Source organism: Aegilops tauschii, chromosome 1, assembly GCF_002575655.3.
Source record: "Aegilops tauschii subsp. strangulata cultivar AL8/78 chromosome 1, Aet v6.0, whole genome shotgun sequence".
NCBI classification, from domain to species: domain Eukaryota; kingdom Viridiplantae; phylum Streptophyta; class Magnoliopsida; order Poales; family Poaceae; genus Aegilops; species Aegilops tauschii.
In genome coordinates this window covers 244528255-244537670 of record NC_053035.3, presented here as the reverse complement: position 1 = coordinate 244537670, position 9416 = coordinate 244528255, and the positions used below count along the sequence as shown (strand labels likewise).

The window sequence follows — 9416 nt, the reverse complement described above, 5'->3', positions numbered from 1 at the left end:
CACGGCCGCTCGGCGCCAACATCGTCACCGGCAAGTGGCTCTTTCGCCACAAATTCAAGGCGGACGGGACACTGGAGTGATACAAGGTGCGGTGGGTTGTACGCGGCTTCTCCCAGCGCCCGGGCGTGGACTTCGACGAGACGTTCTCCCCGGTCGTCAAGTCGGCGACGATCCGTGTGGTGCTCACCATCGCCGCTGCTCGGGAGTGGCATGTCCATCAAATGGACGTCAACAACGCCTTCCTCCAGGGCTTCCTCACCGAGCGTGTCTACTGCCAGCAACCGGCCGGCTTCGTCGACGAGCGCCATCCCGACCACGTCTGCCTCCTCGACAAGTCCCTCTACGGGCTACGGCAAGCGCCCCGTGCTTGGTTCAACCGCTTCGCCACCTTCCTCCGTGCCGTTGGCTTCATTGTCGCGCCCTCGGATCCCTCGTTGTTCATGCTTCGCCAAGCTGACGAGATCGCGTACCTCTTGCTGTACGTGGACGACATCGTCCTCACCGTGTCCACACCGGCTCTGCTTCGACGGCTCCAGCAGCTCCTCTTCACAGAGTTCTCCATGAAGGACCTCGGTTCGCTGCTCTACTTCCTCAGCATCAGTGTCACCCGCAGCGCCGATGGCTTCTTCTATATCTAATATTAAAAGACGGATACTTTCATAGTTCTCTATACAAGAGGTGCTTTGCCAGATTCTGAAGCACACATCCATCGATCTAACCATCCATCCACAGATCCATCAATTCCTAAATCTATACATGAAACAAAAAAAGAACAGAGAGGGGGCCGGTGCTAACCGTGGGTGGGGCGGAGGGGCCGATGGCCACCAGAGGCGGCGGCAACGTAGGCGAAGACGGGCGAAGGTGCTGCCTACAGCGACCGCGGCCGTAGGTGGTGCCAGGCGGCAGCGGCCCTAGGGCTCGAGCCGAGGAGGGAGCGCCATTGGAGGAGGGGTGGGGGAGTTGGAGGAGGGGCGTGGGTGCAGCAGCTCGCCTCCGCACCCGGGGGCGGACGAGATGCGAGGGGGGAGGAGGAGGGGACGACCGTGGGAGGAGGAGGAGGGGGCGGCGATGGGAGGAGGAGGAGGGGGCGGAGGAAGGGGAGAGGGGGCGGCGCGAGTGCGGGAGGAGCAGCGGCTAGGTCTTCTCCACTGGAGCGGCTCCCTTTTATACTCCAATGCGTGAAATGACGAAAATGCCCCCCAGCGGGGCACCGAATTAACACGCGGTGGCATTCGCGATTTAAAGGCGACGTGGCCACCTTCCGCCTGCCTAGCGGTTCTCCAGGCTTTATAGGTTAAATTTCTCATCTAAAAGAAACGCAAGGTTCTGTTTCCCCTCTTACGTTTCGTCCAACCCCTTCGTTCAACTCCCTCGTACGTTCCCACCTCCCACCGTTTTCTATCCCCCCACCCATCTGGTTTTCTATTTAAACCGGTTTTCATCTGGACTGCCAAATCAGATCAATCAGATCTTTGGTAATTAGTAACGCAATAAAGGTCACACGGGAAGGACTCAATTCACGGTGGGCAATCAAGTCAATCCTGCTAACCCAATCGCATTCAAAAAGAAAGGAATGAATCAATCAAAAGGAACGTATCAATTGTGTTCGTAACAAGTATTTGGTAACAGAACAAAATCACCGGGGAGTAATCAATCACGGATGAGTCATATCACCATCTTTCCTTGTTGGTACAGATCTCCCTCTCCTAAGCAATCCATGGGCCCTTGCCGAAAACGTACTCTCACCTGATCCGAACTTAAAAGGACCTAGCTCCTCGTTCACCAATCCATTGGCCTTTCTTTTATTTGTACGGAGTAGTAGCTAGAGAAAACAATTTTTCTTTTTTGCAGAACATGTGGCGGCGGACGAACGAGGGCAGCTACGGTGGACGAACTAAGGGAGCGGTGACGGCATATGTGAGCCCTCATCTCCTTTCGGTTCCAGATCCATGGCAGTAGTGACGGTCCTCCTCGTCCTCATTCACCCTGGTAGGAGGCCGTGGCTGAGCCGCCGTAGGAGGTGGCCGGCGTAGCCACCAGCGGGGGAGAGATGGGGCAGGCCGCCCCTCCTCACGGACGCACCAGAACGAACGTCTCACATGCGGCATCGGTGGAGGAGACGTCCACCGTCTCGCACTCAGCAGCGGGAACAACAGATGTGGCGGTCCTCGTTCGGCCTTAATTCCAAGGTACGTGGGATACACACAACGGCAGTGAAAATCTTTTTCTTCTTCTTTTTGTTTTGATTTTGGTAGATCCCAATAAATATGCAAGTGCTCTACCTCTACCACATCGTATCAACGTCAGTTTTGTATGTAAATTCTCTACTAAGAACGAAAGTTCATTGGTGACAGACTGAAGCTGATTTTATAAGATTTTAATATGGCCAATTAAGCTGAAATAATATTGTGTGTTGACCTAAAACAACCTAAACTTTACATATTATGTGGGACAGTAGTGTGGCATCATCTTTTTCAGTTATCAATATTTTTTGTTAACCACATATGTTAGTTGTCCTACTTCATTCCTAACTCATCGTATTGCTCTTGATTTTTAGTCATGCCTGGAGCTTTGGTCTGCAGCTACATGTGATTAGAAAGGATATCTTAGGATAAAGGTAAGATTGGAACCTGGAGGGGATTATATCATATGCTTTGGCGTGTAAGAGTGTACAACTTTCTGTGACTTGGCCTGAAGTTCAGATATTTTGCAGTCAATGTATATCCACAAAGTTCCTTTGTAGCTCACGCTACATGGAACCTCTTATCCTCAACCCTTTAGCCTTGCTTTGAGATCCGTACTCTCCAACTAACTAACAACAACAAGATTTTTCTTTTTTGTTTCTCTAAAATGAAACAACATATGAACTTCAAACTTTGCAGATCGAACAAACATTAGAACATCAATGTGTGAAAAAAAATTCAGATTTTTTTGTCTGATATAAATATACAAAATGAGATTTTCTTTGAATAAAAATATTATTTCAAGTATTTAAAAAGCATGAAAAAATCTGAAAGTTTTTCCCAGGTTGTAGTTAGTATGTATTGTTGTTCTGCAAAATTTAAAGTTTATATGTTGTGTCGTTTGAGAGAAACAAAAAAGACAAATGTGTGTGCACAGATCGCGATGCATAAATGGATGGCAAAGATAAGGGGTACCATGTAGCCTGAGCTACAGAAAACCATGTATATCTAAGGTAGAGTCTTCTTTTTTTCCTTCGGTTTGGGATAGAGAGGGTAGAGTCTTATTTTTTCCTTTCGGTTTGGGATAGAGAGGGTTATGTTTTTTCGAAAAATAAGATTTCGTTCTTCTGTTTCACCATTGTTCATGTTTATACAGTTTTGAGAGGCACTTAACTTAATTTTCCTTTTAAATTGACTGATTGTCAACAAAAGAGATGAAAATAATATTTCAAATTGATCAAAAAATGTGGAAACACGAGATTTTACAAAGTGAGCTCACACACAATGTCAATAATTGAAAACGGAGTGGAATGCAGAGTAAAGAGAAAGATGTCGCTTTAGTAGATGGCCTCTAAGGAGGCACGAGGATTGCATGTGAGGGAAGGAGAAGCGGACATTACCAAAAAAAAGGAGAAGCGGACATGATCAATTTGCTACTATATGAATGGAGACCACATGCCATTATGTTGACACACAATTCTCAATTAGATAAATTGTTTCATTACTTTATTTAATTTCTATTCTATGGCAACGCAATGGCATTAAGCTAGGAAGGAGGAGCTCATGGGAGCAAGAGAATATGAGAGGAAAGATAAGTTTACTCATAATTCACAAATAAATTTTCTTTATCTAAATCTTGTAATTGTTCCATGTGTGAATCTGTCTTACGTTAACAACTATGAGATTTTGTGCTTAAAATTCAAAGTGTGGGCGTGAGCCGGATGAGGTATAAACGAAGGTGGCGAACATTGTTGGGGGAGATGAAGATACGGGGTTGCGGAAGAAGACGAGTGTTCGACTAATGGTAGAACAAAATCAACTACGTTTCATTAAAAAAATGATGACATATATATATATATATATATATATATATATATATATATATATATATATATATATATATATATATATATATATATGCATGTAAATTCTAAAGGCGTACATCTATTGTCAATTTTGTGTCCTTGTTGAAAGCACGGGCAGTTAACTATTTTTCCTAATGACCATTTCTTGAAAATCGCCTTAACTATCCCATCTTTATTGACTTACGAAATAAATCATATTTTGTTTGGTAAGTCAATAAGTGATTAAAATATAAAATTATGGACTGGATTTACATTTATTTACGGAATCATGTAATATGGACAGGTAATTTGTGGGCTAATGTATAAAAATATTTATACCCCGTAGCAACGCACGGGCAAATTCCTAATTTTAGGTTAAACATACAGATCGACGGCTGAGATCCTCGTTACTTCGACAGCTCGTCGAACGCACGCGATAAAAAAACAGCTAGCTAGAAAAATCTGAAAAGCCCCGCACGCACACACCTCTCTGATGCTATCTGTTCGAAGCCTTGAACCCACACCGGACCCTGCAGCCCTCTTCCGGCCGCTACCTCTCTCACCCCACGTATGCCGCTACCCATATGAGCTTGTCCAGGCTGCCACCAGCCATACATCGTGCGTCGCCGTCTCTTCCCCACGGTCCCCTTCTTCCCTCTCCGCCGCCTCTCTCGGATCTTTGAGAAGCTCGACGTTGCCACGCCGGAGAACGCGCGCTGTGTCCCTCCGAATCACGCCGGGGCCACATCTTCTTCTTCAACTCCGACATCGCGCCGCCGTGTCGCCGATCTCTGCGAGCAAACCCTAGCCAAATTTTCATATCCACCCTGAGATCCTGACCTGCCCGCCTGCTGATGCAGACGGAGGCGCGGGTGGGCGGTGTCGTTGTCGCCCGCCGGGGCGCCGGCCGCTAGAATCAGGAACGTCGGCACCGCCACCATGGCGCACCTCGCTGCTGACGGGATCGCGCGGACGTCGTCAGCAAGACCTGCACCAGGCCCCCTCCCCTGCCTCACCATACTCTTACATGTTATTGTTTCCTGCTCCCTGTTTCTCTCTTGCTTTCTTGTATGACGGATTGGGGAACTCAGTGCTGGAGAGGGAAATTCTCATAAAGATTCGGGGGCTGAAAAAGTACGGGATAAACCTTGGGGTTGTATCAAACGAAGGAATTGAAGTGTTTATGTGAGTGGCTGACCCGTGGTGGAGGTGTGTGAGCAGCCCATCCCCGGTCTGTGTGATCAGCATGTCCACGTCTCCCAATCTGCCGGCTGCCACTTCTCAACACTGACCTCGAGGTAATTTCCTTGGTAAACTCTTTCTATCAATTCAGCTTTCATGACTGTCATATGCTGATTTTTTGCTTTGTTCTGCAGAATCCTCGGATGGATTTGCAGGCTATGGATGAATGCCGCTCCATTGGTCTAACACAGCCGGTTCATGTTTAGCATTTGGCAACATAGAATTTTGTCGACGTACGGCTTGGGCTTGGAAATTTTGTCAACATCAATTTTGACAATTTCGTGATGAAGCACGAGCGGGTACGGTCAAATCTTCTGCAGCCTTGTAATTTTGTTACAGTTGAATTAAACCATTTAGCTCTAGAATACCTTTTTGTTTCTAATTTTTGTGCGGCTTCATTAAATCATTAGGTAGTAAGATGCAGACCTCAGTTTTGTTGTTGACTGTACGATGTGTTTTGGAAGCATTTATTGTCATGTAGTCGCTATTGTGACTTACTTTTGGAAAAGGAGCTAATGGTGTTATGCATATCATCATTGTGGAGAACTAGAGATCTTTCATATCACTTAGTCGATCTAATTATGATATCTGAAATATTTAGGTGCTAACCATAAGTGATCGGAAGCCTGCAGCATGTGCAATATGTGGTCTTGTGTTACAGTTGATCAGTCTACGTGGCCATCAGATTACAGTTTTGGAGGTTTGATAGTGTGCTTGAGCGGGGATACCAGACTTCCAATCTTGAATGGACAGGAACGTATTGTCAATTGGATGTGCTCTGTGAAACTAAGACAAAGGTATATCTAAAATACCAGTTAAATGGATGTCTATCTATATATGTTCTATTTCTAAAGAAAATGGTGCAATCATTTCTTTCCTAACTGAAAATTCAAAGCTTAATGTTCCATCTTATAGTAGTTTTGTGTGGGTTGTAAATCACATGAATATCTGTACATTGGTGCATCTACTAAAGATAATCAGGGAGTCGCTGGTTTTGGGACTATTGGAAGGTTAGAGCTTTCAACATGCATGTCGTCTTAACTCTATGAAGTCCTTTATTTGAAAAAAAATCATTCTGAAAAATAAGTTTTTTCTTCTCTCTCTACAGTTCAATGAAAAGATGGAATGGTGACCTGCATCTTATTGTTTGTTGACGAAATAGCCCTTATTCGACTAAAGAGAAATTGGACTGATATCATCAAGCTGGAAAAGTTTTTGTGTAGTCCCTTTGGTCAGAATATCAACGCTTAAAGATGCTGAAGTTTTCTAGTTAACCTGATGTAGGTACTTCATTTTGTTAGTCAGAATTATCCAGGTAGTTGGTTATGTATGCAGACTGGGTATTGCTGTTACAAGGCTCGAAACAAATTGGAGACACATGGTCTGCTGGATTGGCGTTTGTATAATTATGGGCATGCAAAATCACGGATGGATCTAGATCCAGATTATGATAAGACTAGATGTATGACATAGTAAAGTTTGAAGAATGATACTCCCTCTGTAAACTAATATAAGAGTGTTTAGATTACTAAAGTAGTGATCTAAACACTCTTATATTAGTTTACGGAGGGAGTAATTTTTAGCAAAACATGCCGTTTTAGAAGAAACAAGGGTTTTAACCTCCTGAAATTGTTAAAAGGAGATGTGATTGCAATTCGCTTGACCAGGAGTGCACTTGAGTGTGAAGAAACCGCCGGCTGCTGAGGTGCTGAAGATAAACAGCGGTGCGTCTTTAGCAACTCTGGAGGCTAGGGCTTTGTAATTAGGGATGTTCTAGGGGACTGTGAGTCAGACGAATTCAAAAGGCAGCTGATGCTTTCAAACTGAAGCTGCTGCATGTTGGCAAAAAAATTTAAGCTATTGAAGGTAGCTGATGCTTTGCAAACTGAAGCTATTGCATGTTAGGAAAACAAAACATGTTTAAATGGCATATGTGTGACAACAGACTGTGATCCAGTGAGCGGAGCTAGAATTTGACGCCCAAGTCATCGTCCAAGCTATGGTAGTAAGTACTCCCTCCATTCCTAATTATAAGTCTTTTTTAGAGATTTCATAAGGACTCCATACGGATGTATATATACATTTTTTACAGTGTAGATTCACTCATTTTGCTCTGTATGTAGTACACATTGAAATCTCTAAAAAGACTTATATTTAGGAACGGAGGGACACTACTACAGGATGCTGCTAACGCGATACTATGATCAAAGACCCTTCGAGAAACTGTGTGCGATGCAATAATCGTAAATGATGCTGTATGAAAACCGTTAGAAATGATGCAAAATGTTCGCGATGAATGATACATCAAACACAGTTCAGATTATAGTTGCGTGTGCGATGAGGGGCATACGGTTGATCTGTACAAACTGTTTTCGATGAGACAGAACAACAGAAACGAGCAGCCAGATCAAGGTGTGTGCGATATACGGCATACAGTTCACTCCGATGAACCGTTTGTGATGAGTGAGGTGAACACAAATGATTTGGCCTAACAAGATGTGTGTGATACCCGGCAAACAGGTCGGTAATCAGAATTGCATGCGATCATTATAGACAGCCCATGCGGTCTTTTTTGTGAATTGTGTGCTTGTCAGAGCACACAGTTCAACAAACCAACCTGTTGGAGATAATGTAGAAGATCTCTGTTGAATACATATTACTAACCGTCTGCGATGAGATTGACAGGATAAACAGAGATATATACAGTTTGATTAATTTAGTCCTTCTTGTTGTTCTTGTTGGATGGCCCCGCGACATCGTCTTGGCGAGGACGCTTCTTGCCGCTGACCGTTGGCTTTTCATCGCTGCCGCCGTCGTTGCTGTCGTCGTCGTACTCCTCCTTGTCCGACCATTCCTCCTCCTCATCATCGTCGTCCTCTTCTTTGTCCTCCGACGGCTCCTCGTCCGTCTGGTTGTCGTCTGATGACTCCGGAGGCGGCGTCCTTTCCATGAACCGGATATAATCGAGGTCTGGGCTCGACGCCGGACTCATGGAAGACGAGCGGGATGATTCCGATGTTGACCTATCATCGGGCGCCAGACTGCTGGCTGAACTGTCGTCCTCGCTATCGCTCGACATGGTTGCAGAGTGTGTGCCAGTGTGTAGCGCGGCCTGCCGGGGACGATGAAGATGGTGGACACTTGAGCGGGGTAAGCAGAGAAGAGGAACTGCCAATTGAAGCGGGGATTGAAGCCGGGATTGACGTATTATCTAACCGCTGATATAATCAACCACAATTATTTGTACCCAGTCGCTCTCGGGGTTGCGCTGGACTCCTATTGGCTATTTGGCTAGTTTCCTTTTTCAGGACAAAAACAAGGAACGAGTTTTGGGATTATGCACCGGTACCGGTACGAACGGAGTAGGACAGTTGGCAAGCAATACATTGAGCTCTTCTTATTAATAAAGCCAGTAATAATCAAATTAGAAAGGAAAAGAAAAAAGACAAAGAAAAATATCTGCACGAATCTTTGCGTAACATCAATGGCATATGACCTAGATGTGCATTACTTAGAGCACATCTAGATGTGCTTTAGCAATACTGTCAAACAAAACCCCTAATCATCATTGTAAACAGCGCATAGAACATGGATAATGCGACAACCACAACTACACATGCTTAGTTCCTTCTTGTCTCTTGCTTTCATCTGTTGCCTGTGATTGATTCTTTCTTGCTTCATCGTACTGATTGTACATTCCAGATCTGCCGGTTTCTTCTTCAGCTTTATGTTATCTTCTGCGAGCTTGGTGATAACACTCCGAGCCCTGCCATGCCATTCTTCATCCAGCCAGTTAACAATAGGGATGGCACCCGCAGGGTATGGGTACGGGTGGAGCTACCCCATACCCTTACCTGTCCGCCGTGAGTTTACCCATCACCCATACCCATACCCGTCAAGGGTATAATTTTTTCCCATACCCGTCACCCAACAGGGTTTATGGGTACCCGCAGGTAAAAGTACCCGCGTTTAGAACACATCAATTGAGTAGAAAATAGTTGTAAAAAGCAACATATAATCATAAATTATTAATAGCAACACATCTTAAACAACAATGTACAACAACATATTGTAACAACAACATATTCTCATAAACAAAAGTATTTGCCTATGAAGTGACATATAAAAATGTTAAACAACAACACAT

The 9416-nt window shown here is 44.7% G+C and overlaps 2 long non-coding RNA genes across 2 annotated transcripts; both read left to right on the top strand.

Annotated features, from left to right (window-relative positions):
* The first annotated feature begins 1789 nt into the window (after positions 1–1789).
* Positions 1790–2773, top strand: LOC141043005 (uncharacterized). Its single transcript, XR_012205854.1, has 2 exons — positions 1790–2189; positions 2558–2773. It is a non-coding gene; the product is annotated as an uncharacterized lncRNA (long non-coding RNA).
* A 765-nt stretch (positions 2774–3538) lies between these two features.
* On the top strand, positions 3539–6723 carry LOC109753415 (uncharacterized). The gene is made up of 5 exons (XR_012205853.1): positions 3539–5325; positions 5404–5568; positions 5871–6066; positions 6185–6279; positions 6378–6723. It is a non-coding gene; the product is annotated as an uncharacterized lncRNA (long non-coding RNA).
* The last annotated feature ends 2693 nt before the right edge of the window (positions 6724–9416 follow it).